Here is an 18,013-nt window from a genome sequence, read left to right on the forward strand (position 1 = left end):
TCCCGACTGTGCCCTGCCTGCTCTCCACCCCCCCCCCCCCTACCCCCCCACCCCCCCCAGAGCAAATCCACAAGCAACCCGATACCGGAGACGAGCGGTCCAGACAAGCCTGCAAACGAGCGTTCCAGCCGCTCCTCCGCCCTGCCTGTCTACAGTCTGCCGAGCACAGAGCTCCGCGCACGGTCAATGCCAAACACATGCAATCGCCGCAGGGGGAAAAAAAACAGCGAGAAGAGACGTCCGACCCCCGCCTCCCGTAATCGCCGCGAACCAAAACGGGAATAACCGCTCCTCGTCACGGAAAGGCGTCGACCGTATGGATCATTGATACGGCCGGCGGCTTCGGGGTTTGGACGCGCCGGATGAAGTGAGACGCGGCGCCGCCGCGGACGAGCTCGCGCGTCGAGGCTAGGCTAGCGGGACTCGGTAGCATTTAGCTTCAGACTAGCCAGACAGTCAGACGTAAATATAGGAGCAGTTCAGCCCCACGGGTTGGGTGTAAAATCACTCGTGGAAGGCGGGGAAGTGTTTTTTTCTGTGCCGGGGAGAGGAACCCAGAAAAGGTTATTGTGTTTTAGAGGAGCGAGTAGCGCTCGTCTGTGTTGTTTTATGGTAATATTAAACCTAGGTCTCTCTACTTCTAAGTTTTTTTTCCTACTTCTCAGACAGTCCGGGGTCCATGTAGCTCCCAGGATAGCATTAGCTATTAGTATGGACACTGTGGGCTGTCTCGTTGACGCCGCTGCCGAGCCAGTCGGCTACCCGGGTTGATGCTGGGTCTGATCAGGACTACAGGATCGATATCGGCTTTATTTTGGATTTGGACTGCAGGAAATTAGTGATATTTGGAGCATGTTAGATTTGAGGGACAGAATATGAGTGATAATTGGTTCATGTTGTATTTTGAGGGACAGCACATGAGTGATATTTGGAGTAAAATGCTGGATCTGGTCAGATTTTAAATTTTCGGTGATACCAAGTATCCAATAAAGATATTAATCAATCGATCCATCCATCCGGAGCCCACCATGTCTGTCTCCACTTTGAACGTTTGCCGTGATTGAGATAACAAGTTGGTTTGATTGAGCCGTCTGGAAGAAGAGAAGGGGGACAAATATAAACAGTGTGACGACCAGACAAGAGGACGAGTGAAGTAAATTTGGAGAGGATCCAGGCTGGATCAGCGGCATGTCTGTGGGCTGCGTAACGATGCTCACACTCGCTAAATTTGGGATTTGTGCGATGATTTTCCTCAGTCCGGTGGCTGGTAAGTGTTATCTGTTGATCCTTTCATTCCAGTCACACACATACATATAGACCCCATGTAATGTCTTTTTAGCATTCTGTGGTCGCCCAAACATTGCGTTTAGTTGAAGAAGTCTTCATTTGGTTGGAGTTTGATTATAATCTTTTATATATAATTCATTTTTAAACGTATCATTTTCATGGATATTTTTTGTATGCAGCCTGCTGCTGATAATTGTGCTATATATTGGTCATTACCGTGTGTCAAAATAATATGAACGTGCATAATATTTAGATCGAATTACAAAAATAAAGTCTACCTGACAACTAGACCCATTTAGTGTGTGTGTGTGTGTGTGTGTGTGTGTGTGTGTGTGTGTGTGTGTGTGTGTGTGTGTGTGTGTGTGTGTGTGTGTGTGTGTGTGTGTGTGTGTGTGTGTGTGTGTGTGTGTGCGCGCTCTGTCTCTCTGTCTCTCTCTGCCTGTCAATTTCTCCTTTTGAACCAGTGTTGCTGGTTCTGTAAGTGCACTTTAGCGAATCTGTTTGGATAAAGCTTATTTATCAGTGCAGCCGGTGCATCTTGGGGTGCTTTGAGTGTTTCTGTGGTACAAAGGCATGGAAAAACACTAGCAACATACCGCAGTGCTTGGCAGCTAAGTTGTGCCTCTGTTTCTAGACTTTGGGTTGCGGCCCAGGCTTTTGTGAAACATTGAGCGATAAGATAATAACTGGGCCACACACACACACACACACACACACACACACACACACACACAACACACACACAATGTACACATATTTACACGCGGCAGAGAGGAGCTTCTGAAAAATGCATTGGAAGAGAAGGCTGGGAACATAATATATATTTTTTAAAGCTTATTAAGATAATGGCAATTTGACTCCCTGGACAGGAAACGCACTGGATAATTCTGACTCTAAATGCCATGTTTGTCCATCCAATACACACATACTTATCTGTACACCAATTCTGGATGTTTGAGAGTTATTATCAGACAAATAACACCTGAATAGTCGTGAGGGCTTTTGCAGAGGGGGGAGAGTTCTAGCAAGGCACCGATTCGGAAGGAGGAGCCTGGCTCCCAGTTGGCTTGCTGCTAGTTTTGCTCATTGTTGAATCGTTGTTGTGAAATGAACATTTATCTGTCAAGATTCTAGGAGGGAATAGACACCGAAAACGTCCAAGAACACGGAACATGAATTGATGTTGGAAAATTGAGGCATCTGCCAATCACCAATCGTAACTGTTTAAACGGTCCTTTTTGTCTATATCCAGTCGTTAAAAAAAACATCTCTATTCACCACATATAGGCCTATTCCGGTTTATACCTATTTTCCATCAAGGTTCGCTATCAGTTTCACCAGCTTCCAAACTGTTGCCTCTACAACACCCCGTTACCTTACATGACACGGGCCATGTTCCGGGAAAGATTGACGTATATCCATTTGTCTACTTTTTACAATGTTTAAGCTGCTGTTTTTATGTGCATAAATATAAAGTACACATTCAATATCAGCCAATTTGGAACTGGGGCACGGTGTCATGTTTTTCCCCATTCATAATACCCTCATTTGCTTGCCTCTTTCTATGGTATCAATATCATATAACAGTATGTTCCTATTTTAATCCCTAGAATCAGGCATTGCTGGAATGTGTCTATACCACAGTCTGGGTGTAAACCGCAATGTTGTCAATTATTCGGTTTTTTGTGCAGTGATTATTTTCTTAAGTACGCATATTGCTCGAGGTATGACGGAGACTAACATTGCACTATGAGGGTAAATGGTTGGTTCGCTCTGTAATCTGAGACTCATCACAATGTTGTGTGTTTTAAAGGTAGAGGTAGACTGTTTCAAGAAAAGGAAATATCGGGCTTAACGGTAAAAACATATTTTCAAACCCAGGTTCCAATTGCTAACCAACTAATAATAAACAGGTAATAAAGTGCTCATTTGAAGGGTGGGGATTCGTCAATGCAAACTCCCCAAAATGCTGAATGGGTGGCCCTCCTATGGTCGGACATTGTTTTTTCGCAATTAAAGTCACAAACCTTTACAACTGTTGGTATTGTTGGGCTCTGTCTTCAAGGAACCCCTATCACGCTCAGCTAGTACGCGGGCTCCTAAATGAGAAAAGATTTGACAAACACTCCCCTAGTCAGGTCTGACAGGCCAACTAATCAATCTGTTATAATTATAACATCCATTTATTTTTCCTCGCGGTAGAGGGTGACGCGGGCGATAATTGACAGGGCCAGACGGTGGGATGACTTCCCGTATTAACCATGCCTTGTTTGGTCAATTAGTGCGTCGTATGAGATTCTGTCCGTTGAAAGAATCTGAGGAATTTCCACTTTCACCGGTTTTACGTAAACTAAATACACTGTTTATTGTCATTGTCCAGGTCTGTGATAAGTTCCCATTATGATGATTAAAGCTTTGCTATTAACCAGAGCACTGTGTCAGATTAAATCTCATCCCTAATGCCATATTCAGACAATGGCAACATATCGTCTAATTCCAGTGTGGCTCAATGGAATACATGCATTGTCATGCCTGTATAAAAGTGTCATGTTACAAAACTAAAATTAAAACAAGGCGCAGTCAACACCATTTAAATACCACACCCATAATTCAATAGTAATAATCATACAATCAATGGTATTGCATATTGCATTTCTCACTATAGTTCAGGCAATAAACAAGCCCATAAGTCAGTTAAATACCATCCATCATTCCGTCTGATACAATGGAGGGAAATAATAGTATCCTATCCACCAATAGTCATTTTTGCTTGTGGTACCTGTGAGCTGTAGCAGAGGAGACACTAAGTGCAGCTTGAGAAAGGCCCACAAAAACACTACTTGATATAACAGGGCAGAATGCATTGGCTGGGCACCCAGACTGGCGGGTTGGCCGGGCTATGAGAAGAGTGCGAGGGCGGGTCCTCGTTGGGCCAGTGGAGTGCAGGAGCCCATGAGTGTTCCTCAGGTCCCTGTTTTGGTGATGGTGCTGATGATGACAGCAATCAGTTGCACTAATAAGATGGAGGGAGGGGGGGAGGGAATTTGGCAGGCTTACTAGCACTACCTTTTTTCTCTCTCCTCCATGCACTCTTCCCATTTCTAATCGCTCTTTCCTATTTCTCTCTTTCCACTGTTTCCATTAACTCGCTCTGTTGTCATTTCCCCTTTCTCCCTCTCTTTTCTCTCGCTCTCATTCCCCATTTCTATTCTATTTCTGTCCCCTCTCCCTTTTCTGTCCATCTATCTCCCGTTTCTACGTGTCCCTCTCTCTCGTCTCTCCCTTCTCCACTCCACTCTAGCCGTAACATTACTGCTCTCTGCGGGCCTTCCTACCACCGTCTATTTATCTGTTGACTCTTTTGGGTCCTGTTATCTCAGCCCCTCCCCCTCACCCCCTCTTCCCCTCCCTCCCCCTCAGTGCTACATGTTTAGCATGTCTGGCGTCCTGGGACACCCTGCGGCTCGTTACCTCCAGCCCTGTCCCACCAACTGCCAGGCGCTCGCACGACACTAACCCGCTGGCTGCGATTGGTAGCTGGGGTCGACAGGTTGCGATAGGGGGGTCTGCTAGCATCTATGCTAACGTATAGATTTGATTACCCCCCCTCATGTTGTTGTTGGACACTCTACATTCATGAACGCGAGCACATTGAAGTCCTCGCACATCCTCCTCATTTAATCTGTCTGGCAGCCACCCACCTACGCCCCCGTCTTATCAAACTCTGAACGATCAAACCAAAGGTGCGAAAAACAGCCATAACCGGTACTGGTGAATGGTACGCTCTGGAAACTCTGCTCATCCTTGTTGTGGTGAGGCGCTTCCCACTCCAGGCTTTAATCAAACAGTACAGACGTGCGGTGGTCGTGGATGGCGGTCCCCACTGTTTATCCCGGCCCTGTCTCAAACGGATGCTCTCTTGGCTGGGCAATGCTTCTGGGGTCTGCTCCTTGCTCAGCAGAGCATGGCAGGCTAGTATGGCCGTGGGCTGTCGTGTGGGTTGGAAAGTCTTGCCAGACCTAATTAGCTGCAGGAGAGCTGTGTTTTATAGGGCTTCTCTTTCTTGCTTTTCGTTTACACATCACATGCTAGTTCAGCTTGGTTCCTGCATCTTTTGGGGGAGCCAGATTTGGATTAGCGGCGAGGTTTAGGGCCTCTGATGGGAGGCTTAGGTGGAACCCAAACAATGAGGACATTTGTAACTTGTTCAGGGGGCAGGACAGTCTAGTGCAGGGGTGCCCAACCTTTTTTGACCCAAGATCTACTTTCAAGTAGCCAACCTCCCGAGATCTACCAGCAAACCTACCTTCAAGCGGGGGGGGGGGGGGGGAAGAGAACAATTGTTGACGGGGGGGGTTGTATCGTGAACCTACGGACTTCAGTGGGGGTTTCATTCCGTCTGCGCACGGCACCTTCTCAACGATAAACAATAATCTTCCTCCCACTCAGGGTGAAAATGGTAGGTCTTAGCTTGTTTCCCCTCAGCCATGCCAACGTTTAGGAGTGTGTAACTACTGTTGACGGCTTTCAAACTGCTGTTAACAGCACATGCGCTACCGCACGTATAGTCCCGCGCAAATTTAATTTTATTAAAAAAAAAAAAATTAAAAAAAAAACTTTTTTTTTTTTTTTTCTTCACCCCTCGCGATCGACTGGGATCTGTCGGCGATCTACTGGTAGACCGCGATCGACTGGTTGGGCACCCCTGGTCCTAGTGTTAAGGTGGTTGACTCCAAGTAGAAAGGTTCTGGGTTAAATTCCCTTGTCTGGCTCCTAGCCTGTAGGCATCCTTAAGAAAGATGCTCTTACCCCTAACTGATCATTCAGGACATTCTAGGTTTCTTATGTCACTGTGAGGCGCTTCGGATAAAAGCGTCTGTTCAATAACTGTCTTCCACTCCATCCTTCGATTGATAGTAAGAACTCATTGAGAATTGTGCAGTGGTGAATGGCTGAGGAGTGTGCTTGATTGGAGATGGTTACTGATCCTTTTTTGTTCCCAATGACTTTCTGTTTTTTAGCCATTGCCTACAATGTTGCGTTAATCAAAGGTTTTTTTCATTCAATTAATGGGGAGAAATTCTGTGGGTGGCTTTGCTCCAACCGTATATTTAACAGAATAGTTATGGCTAAAGCAATGGAATATTGTGGAAAAACAGTTATGCCTCTGATAATGGTGCCATTCAGCTTGTGATATGTTCTTGTGTTCATCGATGCGATGCCTATTGAGCTTATAGTTGGTGCTAACGAAAAGATTTCAAGACTTTGTCGGCAAGGTGTAGGAGGACGAGAAGAAGCTCATCTAGTATTGAGCCAAACACTCTGCTTTGTGTTGATGTATTCGGATGAACGAGGTGTCTTTCTCTTGTTTTCGCTCCTTTTTCTCTCTGTTGCCAGCAATGGTCAGGGCAAGGTTTAAAGTGAATCATCGCACTGGTTCTTTCAGTTGCCGAGGGTCACAGTCTAAAGACGGGGGGGAAAAAGCCAAAACGAGCCGATGTTTAAGGCACACAATAGGGGCAGCCTTTGGAGGATAACTGCCAGTGACAGGCTGTCATTAACAGGAAGCTCTCGCTCTCTCAAGAACACAAAAGACGGAGAACGCAGGCAAAAACTGCTCCTGAAAGTTGTGGAATACATTTTTTTTTTTCAGTTGTTGAGGGTAGTTGGATTTATGAGCCTGGGAGGAAACACTCGAAGAACATGCGGTTGCTGGTCGGCCGTCGTCATTGTAGTTTTGGTTTTTCGAGGGCATGTTCGGGAAAGTAGTGCTGTTTTGTGACGTGGATTTTTACAAAGTTTGGGGGTGGGGGGAAATGAGTGAGCCCCACTCCGGGTGGCACTCGCTTAGCTTAGCGAGTCTGGCTAGCTTAAAACAGAAGGATTAGCATAACTGTAAGACTCAGACAGACACAGACACAGACTGCTGGGGTGGCTTGTGGGGCTGGTTGGGCTGCATTCTGGGGCAGTGTGTGTGTGTGTGTATTAAAGAGGGGGTGGGTGTGGGTATCCCGGGGCAACAGATGGGACAGATAAAGCCCCCCCTTTTTGTCATATAACTCCACTAGATGAAGCATCCCGTCACTCCCACCTCCGCAACAGGCCTGCACCCCAACATTAACCACACCCTCTCTCACACACACACGCGCACCCCTATGGATGGCTCCAAAGATGGCCTTTTGGTGCAATGCTTATCTTTCTTGCTAACCTCTTTATCTCTCTCTCTCTCTCTCTCTCTCTCTCTCTCTCTCTCTCTCTCTCTCTCTCTCTCTCTCTCTCTCTCTCTCTCTCTCTCCTCTCTCTCTCTCTCTCTCTCTCTCTCTCTCTCTCTCTCTCTCTCATATATTTATATATATTCTCTGTCTCTCATATTCTCTCTCTCTTCTCTCACCAACTGTCATTATCTGGGGAGGGCTCAATAGCTACCATATTGTCACTGGACATTGCCAACATTTTTAAAATACAACAAAACCACGACCGCCACTCGACTGGTCGGCTGCTGGAGGGCAAATAATCAAACGAAAACAAACACAAACATCATTATGTACCGACTCCAAAATGAATGAATGAAGAGGAGTGGAGGACAAACACAAACCAAAATATGCGGCAATCAGTTTGCTATTGTATTTACAACAACTCTAATTAGTACTGGCTCGAATACATCAGTGAAGAACAGCAGGGCTGCAGCCAAATTTTGTGTTCTGGAAAACAATTACTACAAGCGCCCACATTCCTAGAGGTTGTTGTTAGACCAACAGTCCTCTGTCCGTTTGCCTGTCTCACTGTAGTCCGTGTGTGTGTGTGTATGAGAGAGAGGAGAGAAGAGGAGAGAGAGAGAGAGAGAGAGAGAGAGAGAGAGAGAGAGAGGAGAGAGAGGGAGAGAGAGAGAGATGGAGAGAGAGAGAGGAGAGAGAGAGAGAGAGAGAGAGAGAGAGAGAGAGAGAGCAAACTTGTTTTTCTGCAGTGGTTCAGGGGGAGCTGCTGGGAGGGGGGTTGTCTGAGTGGAGGGAAGGAGGGAGATCGAGAGAGGGAGGCATGGGACTTGCATCGAAGTCCAGTTGGAATTGTTTTCTTCCTCGGAGGCGGGGCTGAGGGGAGATTAGAACAAAATAACTGGGCCATGGGTAAACATTCGGCATGGCCGTGGTCCGCTGGAGAGGAAAACCCTTGAATATCTCACTCTCCATTATGTACCCCTCTTGTCTTGTCTTTCTCTTCCCTGGTCTCTCTCCCTCCCTCTAGTCTCTCTCTCTGTCCCCCTCCATTATGTACCCCTCTCGTCTCGTCTCGTCTTTTCTCTCTCTTCCCTGGTCTCTCTCCCTCTCTCTGGTCTTCTCTCTCTGTCCCCCTCCTATGTACCCCTCTCGTCTCTCTTCTCGTCTTTCTCTCTCTTTTCCCTGGTCTCTCTCCCTCTCTCTGGTCTCTCTCTGTCCCCCTCCATTATGTACCCCTCTCCTCCCTTGTTTGGTCCCTCTCTCTCTTTCCTAGTCTCTCTCTCCTAGTCTCTCTCTCTCTCATCTCCCTCTCTCCTAGTCTCTCTCTCTACTTTAGTCTCTCTCGTTCTCTCATCTCTCTTTCTCACCAGTTTCTCTCTCTACTTTAGTCTCTCTCTAGTCTCGTCTCTCTCTCTCTCTCTCTCTCTCTCTCTCTCTCTCTCTCTCTCTCTCTCTCTCTCTCTCTCTCTCTCTCTCTCTCTTTCTCTCTCTCTCTCTCTTTCCTAGTCTCTCTCACTCTCTCTAGTCTCTCTCACTCTCTCTAGTCTCTCTCTCACTCTCTCTAGTCTCTCTCTCCTCGAGTCTCTCTCTCTCCTCTAGTCTCTCCCTCTAGTCTCTCTCTCTCTCCAACCTCCTCAATGTGTCTCTCACGCCCCGTGCCCACTACCTCCGTCAGTTGTCCGTTGCCCATTGACTTTCAATGGGGACGGTCGCGCAATGCATTGTGGATCCGTCAGTTGACTTGGAGCGTTCGCCACCGTCAAAAAGTTGAAAAATGTTCAACTTTTGACGGTGGCGACGGCAGCGACGGATCCGTCATCCAATCAGATCGCGTATGCAAATGTAAGCACTGTGACGCGACTCGGGCTCTGACGATACTGGAAAGGGGGATAGCGGGTCTTCTTGCCTCGCAACAAGCAGGAAGAAGCGGGAAGAACCCGGCGAAGCGATTTGATTGGGTGACGGTTGCCTCTGCAAAGACTACTCCCCCATCCGTCAGCCACGCCTTCCCACGTCCGTTGACTGACGGTGCAGTGGGCACGAGGCGTCATGCTTCCCATCTCTTATACTTTACAACTCCATTCTCTCTTCTCAATCTGTACGTCTCTCTCCCTGACTCCTCACATCTTTCATCGCCGTTTCTTTACTACTCTGTTCGCTCCCTCTACTCAATCTACATATTTTTTACTAGCCAATTTTACCCCTCTCATTCTGTTCTCATCCTCCACCTCTCTTCTTCAAACTAAGCTCTCTCTCTCTCACTCTCACTCTCACTCTCGGCCCTGTCTGCACACATACCCGGTGACCAAAAGTCCAAAATCTCGAGCAAAGCTGCTAGCTCCGTCGCCGCCGGCCAATCAGAGACGAGCTTTCGCGCTGCCAGCCAAGCAGAAGCGGTGCCAGTGTTCTGCTGTGGGCCGCCAGAGAGGAACGCTATGAGGGGAACCAATGAGGACGCCTCTGAAGATTGTGTGTGTGTACTTTTGTTTCGGGGTCTGTGGTAGACTGGGGTTTTTTCACGCGTGTGTGTTTGTGTTGTGTAGTTTTCGACTGGAGTTTGTGTTTGACTGGGGTTTGTCACGTGTGTGTGTGTGTGTGTTTACCTGCACTATGTTGCATTGAATTTGCTGTGCAGCCCTGCCTTGGGAAAGTAACTTTTAGTGAATTGTGAATTGCACACATAGCCCAAGATGCAAATCAAAGAAGCTATGCTAATGCTACGTATTGTGATCATTAGCATCATGCTGTTTTACACCAGGGTGTAACAGGATTTAGATTTTTTTAACACATGGACATATACACATACAAATGATTGTATCTATTGAATAAAACTTAATTAAGAATTTAGTTCCCAGAAAATGTCTGGCCCACTGTCATTCTTATAAATAGAGAAAATGTCTGAGTCACGTTCATTCTAATAGAGAGAACATGTCTGAGTCACTGTCATTCTAATAAATAGAACATGGCTGAGTCACGGTCATTCTAATAAATAGAACATGGCTGAGTCATGGTCATTCTAATAAATAGAACATGTCTGAGTTACGGTCATTCTAATAAATAGAACTTGTCTGAGTCACGTTCATTATAACAATAGGACATGGCTGAGTCACTGTCATTCTAATAAATAGAACATGTCTGAGTCACGGTCATTCTAATAAATAGAACTTGTCTGAGTCACGTTCATTATAATAATAGGACATGGCTGAGTCACTGTCATTCTATTAAATAGAACATGTCTGAGTCACGGTCATTCTAATAAATAGAACATGTCTGAGTCACAGTTAGTCTTATAAATAGAACATGGCTCAGTCACGTACATTATAATAGAGAGAACATGAGATCCAGGGATGCTGCCTCAGGCCATAAAGCATTGCCTGGTTTTCATGTTTTGTAGCAGCAAAGCAAATTTATATGGTTGATGGTTCCATATATTGCGCCCGCTCAGCAATAGATGGGACAGAATATAAATCAATGGAGAAAAAAACGAATCAGATCTTTTCTTTAGCGAATTAGATACTGTACTGTGGTGTGTGTGTACGTGAGCTACAAAAAATTGTTTGCTTTTCTAGTTTGGTGTTATGTAATCTTGAGACTGCAGTTGTTCCTGCTTTTGTTTTTTAATAAGGGAATTTGGGTCTCGCCTGGCTCTCTTCCTCTATTCTTCATTCTCTCCTTTGTCTTTGACTTTGACTTATTAATCAATGAGCACATTTTATTTTAATACCTTCGCTAAAAACGACCAAGGTTCGCTGTATATAATATTTACACTTGCATCACGGCACTCTGTACAGCGGGTATATAGATTTCTGGATGGTTACTGACAAGTGTGTGTGTGCACCAAATTATTTTCAAATTTGGCCAAGGCCCGGATCAGACATTGCTCGTTCCCGCAGCTGGGAGGCGGTTTTCTGTTCTTGTTTTCAGTGCGAGTGAAGCGTGTTCATCGCTGCTTTTGCGTTACATTCTGTGCGCTTTGCATTGTTCCGCTATACGTGCCTCACATTTTTGGCGGATCGCCCTGGACGCCTTCAGACGCCTTCAGACGCCTAAAGAAATTAAACTGGGAGCAGACGAATGCCAGACAACATTTGCGTGCTCTTTTATTGTCAAATCAGATGAATTGAGATGCAGGCCTTCTGTGGTGGTGACAAGTGTTTACAACATGGAAGAGAAACTGGGGCTGACTGTTGCTGCATACCCGCAGCTGTATGAATTTATATCTAGATCTATAGATATGTAGATGTGTGAATGGCAGTTAGGATTAGAACAGTGAATAGCTGGTTGCCTAGTAACATTAACTGAAAGACACAGAAAGCTTTTTCTTCACCTTGTGGGCTTCAACGAAAACAGGCAGTGTGGTGTGCCTCGCGTTCTGCTGGCAGCAAAACACTGTCTGTCTGATCGGGAGCTAAAGTCAGTCTTATGCATCTCCTGGTCAAAATGGCCATGGGATTGAGGCCAGCTTGTGTTCACATTGTATACACGTACAAGGTTTATGCCAGCGGGTTTAGGGTGTTCGAATACCGGTCGAAAGGGTAATGGGTTCAATCCCACAATGTCCCGAACGGTCTTTCTGTAGACGTCCTAGACCAAGATGTCTAACCCCCCAACTTGCTCCTTTTAATGGTAGCTGAAATGACCTTCAACGACTTTGCGCGTGTGTGTGTGTGTGTGAGAGTGAGCATGTGTGTGAGAGTGAGTGAGTGTGCGGCTGTCCGTGTGTGCGCCTACATGTGTGGATGCTTCGAGATTTGTTTGCATGCTGTTTACAGGCCTGATAGAATTCAGGCGTGGTGCCTGAATTAAGGCTTGAGCTTGGCCATGTATGTTGTCGAGTAAAGTGAAAATAGGTGAGCGGTGCCTTTTAAAAATGTCTAGTCAAAACGTCAACCTACCTGACCTTTTGATTGACATGTCTGCCACCAACTAGGCGTAGTCTAATAAGGAAGTCTTTTACCTTTGTATGTTTGCACTGAGGATGGTCTGAATGGGACTGAAAACGTTTTGCATACCACTTTGGGTAGCACTTTACACTTTTATGCAATAAAAACGTATTGTTGCATCGGCTACATGGTGTGCGAGTTCCGGTCCTTTTATTGTTGTCAAGAAAGGCGATTCTCGTTGGTGTCTTCGAATGTATTTGATCATTTCAGGCACAGATAATTTCACTTCCCATCAGCCCTATGTTTAGGCCTCTCATGGCACGCAGAGCTGCGTTTCCCCCCCAACCCAACGCTCAAGGCTTTGTTGCTACTGGAGCGTAATCAGTACAAAGACGCCCTGACCCATGAGATACTAGCGCACGTGCATAGCTCCCCTAGCTAACGACACATCTCGCCATTTTAGTTTGTTGGACCGACATCCGGGTCGTTTTTGGTGTCATAATTCCGGGGACCAGAGTCGGACGTTGAGTTTTTATCTTCAGCAGGATGTGCCGTGTAGGTCGGACGTCGTTTTAAGTTTCAGTTATTAAGAAGTGCTGTTAGGATGGACCAGGCCAGGCCAGATATATCCTTTGAGTCATGAACGCAAGTCAGCAATTGTTGAATCAATACATTACAGCCGGCAGTATTCAGGAGAAGAGAACATTAAAACGCTGAAACCTGCAAAATATAATACTAGAGGTAGACTCTCTAAATCCCAAAAGAGAGGTCTGTGTGTGTGTGTGTGTGTGTGTGTGTGCGCGTGTATGTGTTGGCATCATGTGCAGGGCTATTAACACTAGGCTGACCCTTCCTCCTACTCTGTATTAAAGGCTGTACTCTATGGAAACGGCGAGTGCTGTGTATGGGCTGTGCCAGCTGGATATTGTAAACGTAAAACTTAACAAGAGGAGAGGAAATGTCCGCTGCTGTGCTGAATTATATAACCAGGTGTGGCTCACGGAAGCCACAGTCTCGTGTTTTTTAAGTGGCGTTGTCACAGGGAACGTCCTATTTATAACTATTCCTCATAGAATTGCTGCTATAAAGTGTGGTGTAGGGAGGCTATATTTGCATTCATGATAATAACAGTATATAATTTGGATATTAGCTTTCATGCTGATAACATAGCATATACTGTGTCAAATAGTTAATTACCATTAAACATTGTATGATAGCATTCATGCTTATAACATATATACTTTGTATTTTAGCTCTCATGCTATATACTATGTATCTTAGCGTTCCTTCTAATAATATTATATATTATGCCTATCTGAGCGTTCATGCTCATACAATTATAAATGAAGTGTATATAAACATGCTAATAAACCCTAATCTATGCTAATCTACAATTTACACGTAAGGCCCCTTGTGCATTTGAACAGCAACAACATTAATCAGCATGCTAATATCAATGCTAATTCTCTGATTAACGTGCCCTGGTGCAGAGAGGGTCTCTCGGAGCTGAGATAGGACCATAGAACCCGGGCTCCAAGGCCCCCCGGTAGAGCCAGTGTGACCGGGGTTGCCTGTTATCTGTCTGGGAGCCGAGTTGGCGCGGTTCCCGGGGAGAGTCCGCACCGGCACCACACACGGAGGCACCTTCTGCCCTAGCGCGGTGGATCGACCTTGGGCAAAGCCGCGGCCTGTGCAGGGCAGGGTTGGAGGTGTTGGGAGGGGGTGGAGGGGGGGGGTGTAGCAGGTGGGATGCGGCACATTTGTTTATCCACGGTGAACTATTGATCGAATTCAAACCGACACAGCGATGTCATAAAACCGATTTGGAAATCGGAAAGGCTGTGATTAAATTGCATTTTTTTTATATATAAATTATAATTATTAATTTTTTTTGATGTGTTACTGACTTGAGATTCCTATTTATTTTTTTACAATACAATGCTAAAGTAAAGATGATCTTATATCAATTTGTGCGTCAATTCATCTCAACATATAGGCCTGGCCTAAAGTAAAGAGCAGTTTATACGTTTTCTGCTTCCAGTGTCAACAGTGTTGTGTTGGTCATACGATAGAATCGTAATCGCAATATTGGTCGAAAATAATCACAATTTGAATATTTCGCCCTAGTTGGGGGACGTTGCTGGTGAGATGCGGCACATTTATTTATCCATGCCCACTGAGTGGCTACGTCTACGCAAAGACTAGGGTTGCACATATCCGCAGAAACTAGCGGTATCAGACTATTGGTTGGCGTGAAAGTGGTGGTTTAATTTGAAATAAATGTAATATGAAAAATAATGTGGTAATCCCTTGCAGCGGGGATTATGCAAAATCCACGCCTGTGGTAGATTGTGGTGTTGTGTTTCGCTCTGGGTATCTCTGCCTACAGTTGTGTGTATGAATATCTATACTCGACATTTCATATCAGTGCACACACATTGCACACAAACAAAAACACACGTAACGCACCTATCGAAATCGCAATTACACACAAAATCAAGTTTACGCCGCAATTAAACCTAAAATCACATGCACACCACTTGCTTTCCAGTGCTCAATGACACATGTGTAATGTTTCATAATTCGCCCTACCTTCGTACTTTTTCTGGTTTTGTCTGTCACACACACACAACCACGCGCGCTCACACAGTAATTAACAGATTACGCGCACAGCAATCTGTGATCGCACATGGGCAAGGGCGTGAACGGGGCGTCTGGCTGCCCTGGACCCAGGTGCATGCTGGGATTTATCATGTCTACAATCCTTGTTGTGCAAACATGGAGATGTGTGTGTGTGTGCGTGTCGGTGTGTGTCGGTGTGTGTGGGCTTGCCTTGAGTGGGATATGAGTGACTTCTGCGGGAGGTTCATCCAACTGACTAGCTCTATTCAGACTGCATGAGTGCCTGTGTTGTCACTTCAGAGCCGTCCTTACACAGCACGACGTTGAGTTATCCCGACTCGGTGGAAAGTATTCAACTTTGGATTCTTTGCCGGTGTCCTCGAAGACGTACCGAAGGAATTTCTTTAGCCCTCAAAATGCGTCTAAAGCATTGTTCATCCTTCGTCAACAATGTTTTGTTCACTCAACAGTGTATGTTTTTTTTTCCACATAAGCCATTTTGACTCTCTCTCGCTCTCTCTCTCTCTCTCTCTCTCTTCCCTGACTCCGACTCCCTGGCTCAACTATAATGTATTCGAGAGCCTTGTGCCCGCCGCCCCCAAAGGTAGGGTTAGATAGGGGTAGATACCAGCATCATGATATTAATCGGACCCCCCTCTCCCCCCCAGCAGCGCAGGGCGAGGAGCGGGAGTGTGCCTACACAGAGCAGCCCCAGCAGTGGGGCGTGGACCGCGTGCCAGGGTCGGAGGGCCGCGTCTCCCCGGAGAACACCACCGTGCGATGTGCCAACGCCGGCCACTGCTACGGCCTGTGGGAGAAGAGCCGGCCCGGGGAGGTGCGCCCGGTCAAGCAAGGTACCGGTCATACTATCACTACTAACATCATCATCGTTAACACCACTATCACCACCACCATCATCGTTAACACCACTATCACTACCATCATCATCGTTAACACCACTATCACTACCACCATCATCGTTAACATCACTATCACTACCATCATCATCGTTAACACCACTATCACTACCACCATCATCATTAACACCACTATCACTACCACCATCATCGTTAACACCACTATCACTACCATCATCATCATTAACACCACTATCACTACCACCATCATCATTAACACCACTATCACTACCATCATCATTAACACCACTATCACTACCACCATCATCATTAACACCACTATCACTACCACCATCATCGTTAACACCACTATCACTACCATCATCATCATTAACACCACGATCACTACCACCATCATCATTAACACCACGATCACTATCACTACCGTCATCATCATTAACACCAGTATCACTATCACTACCACCATCATCATTAACACCACAATCACTACCATCATCATCGTTAACACCACTATCACTATCACTACCCTCATCATTACCACCTCTTATCATTACCATCATCTTCATCATCACCTCTAATACTACCATCATCATCATTATCACAACTATCCTTATCTCTATCCAAACCAGTATAACCACTACCATCATCATAATTACCACCTCTATCACTATCATCATCATCATTACCACCACACACTACTATTACCATCACTACCTGGTAGTGATAGTGATAGTGGTGGTAATGATGGTGATGGTTAGACTGGGTTGCCCCACCCATTCTGCCGGCGATTTTAGTTTGCTCGCAGAAGGGTCTGGAAAAGAGCAAAACATTTATTTTTAGTTTCAATACTGGTGGGGCGGGAGCCAAGCGCCAGCTAGCTTTGCCCCTGGCGCGCTAGTGGCCTGGTTTAGGCGCAATCGACAGGGAAGCGACGGCAAGAAGCCGTGGCGGACAGAGTCCAGTACCGAGGCCCATTGATCAGCGGCCTCTCGTGCTGAGAAATGACAGCAGCTTGCCCCAGACCAACGATGCAATCTACGAGTAAGCGGGTCTGCAGGGCCAGGCTAGGGGATCGAGTACCATCGCGCCGTGCCCATGACCGAACATCCCATCACACAGCATCCACATCACTACTAGGGAGCCCCGATCCCCGAGCGGGCCCGAATACGGTGTTTAAGGTACAGCGCGATCCGGCGATCGCAGTCAAGGTCGTGCCGAGTACATATTTGCGATCCTAATGTGTGCGTATATATATATAGATAGTGGAAAGTGCGGGAAGGAGGATACATTTCGCACGGTGAGCACACGTGTGGTGCTTGTTAGGGAGGTGGAGAAACCAGGAAATCAAAACGTGCTGCAATGTAAACGAATCCCGCATCGGGCTCTGACGGCATGAGACGCTCGTAATCCTTAAAGGGACAAGCGATCCCTGACCACCAAGACAGTAACGACATGCCTAACACAGTGGAAAGAACAACACTAACAAAATACTGCAGGTGAATTATGTTACACTCACACATATAATATATAATATATATGAATATAGTATATATATATATATATATTAGTGGTGGGCCGTTATCGCGTTGACGCGGACTATTTTCAAACACTTCCTTGGTCGGAGACCCATCACGTGACTGAACTAACCAATCAGAAGCTAGAATTAAGACTGAGGTAAACGTGAGGGGAATCAGAGAGGCAGATTCAACAGAATATCCCGACTGTGTTAAATATGTAAACATGCAAATATGTAAGTAATAATTGTGTGACATAGATATGTAATGATTAACTGACTAAACATTGTAAGTACAATTCTAGAAAAATTAACTCCATATAATGATATTAACCCCTGTAGTCTACAAGCGTTGCAAATATTTAACTTCTAAACCTTACATTATTAGGGATTAGTCCTCCCCTCTTCTCAATGCTGGCTGACAAACCCATCCCAAGGTCAGAGAATCCTCTACTACAGTGGCGGGGCACATGCTACACAGCGACCCGCCTGGCTGATACAGCCACAAGCTTCTTTGTGCAACCTTGTAACATCGGTTGGACAGGTGAGAGACTGTTTATGCAGTGGCAATGTCCTTGATGAGAAAGGAACGCGCTTGTCAGCCGGATGGTGTCA

The 18,013-nt window shown here is 46.0% G+C and overlaps 1 protein-coding gene across 1 annotated transcript in view; it reads left to right on the plus strand.

Annotated features, from left to right (window-relative positions):
- The first annotated feature begins 15,776 nt into the window (after positions 1-15,776).
- LOC130380293 (bone morphogenetic protein receptor type-2-like) overlaps positions 15,777-18,013 on the plus strand; it is a 104,106-nt gene continuing 101,869 nt past the window's right edge. Inside the window, 1 exon segment of the mRNA XM_056587455.1 lies at positions 15,777-15,861. The gene's annotated coding sequence lies outside the window, so the exon portion shown is untranslated.

This window comes from Gadus chalcogrammus, chromosome 4 (genome assembly GCF_026213295.1).
Source record: "Gadus chalcogrammus isolate NIFS_2021 chromosome 4, NIFS_Gcha_1.0, whole genome shotgun sequence".
Lineage (NCBI taxonomy): Eukaryota > Metazoa > Chordata > Actinopteri > Gadiformes > Gadidae > Gadus > Gadus chalcogrammus.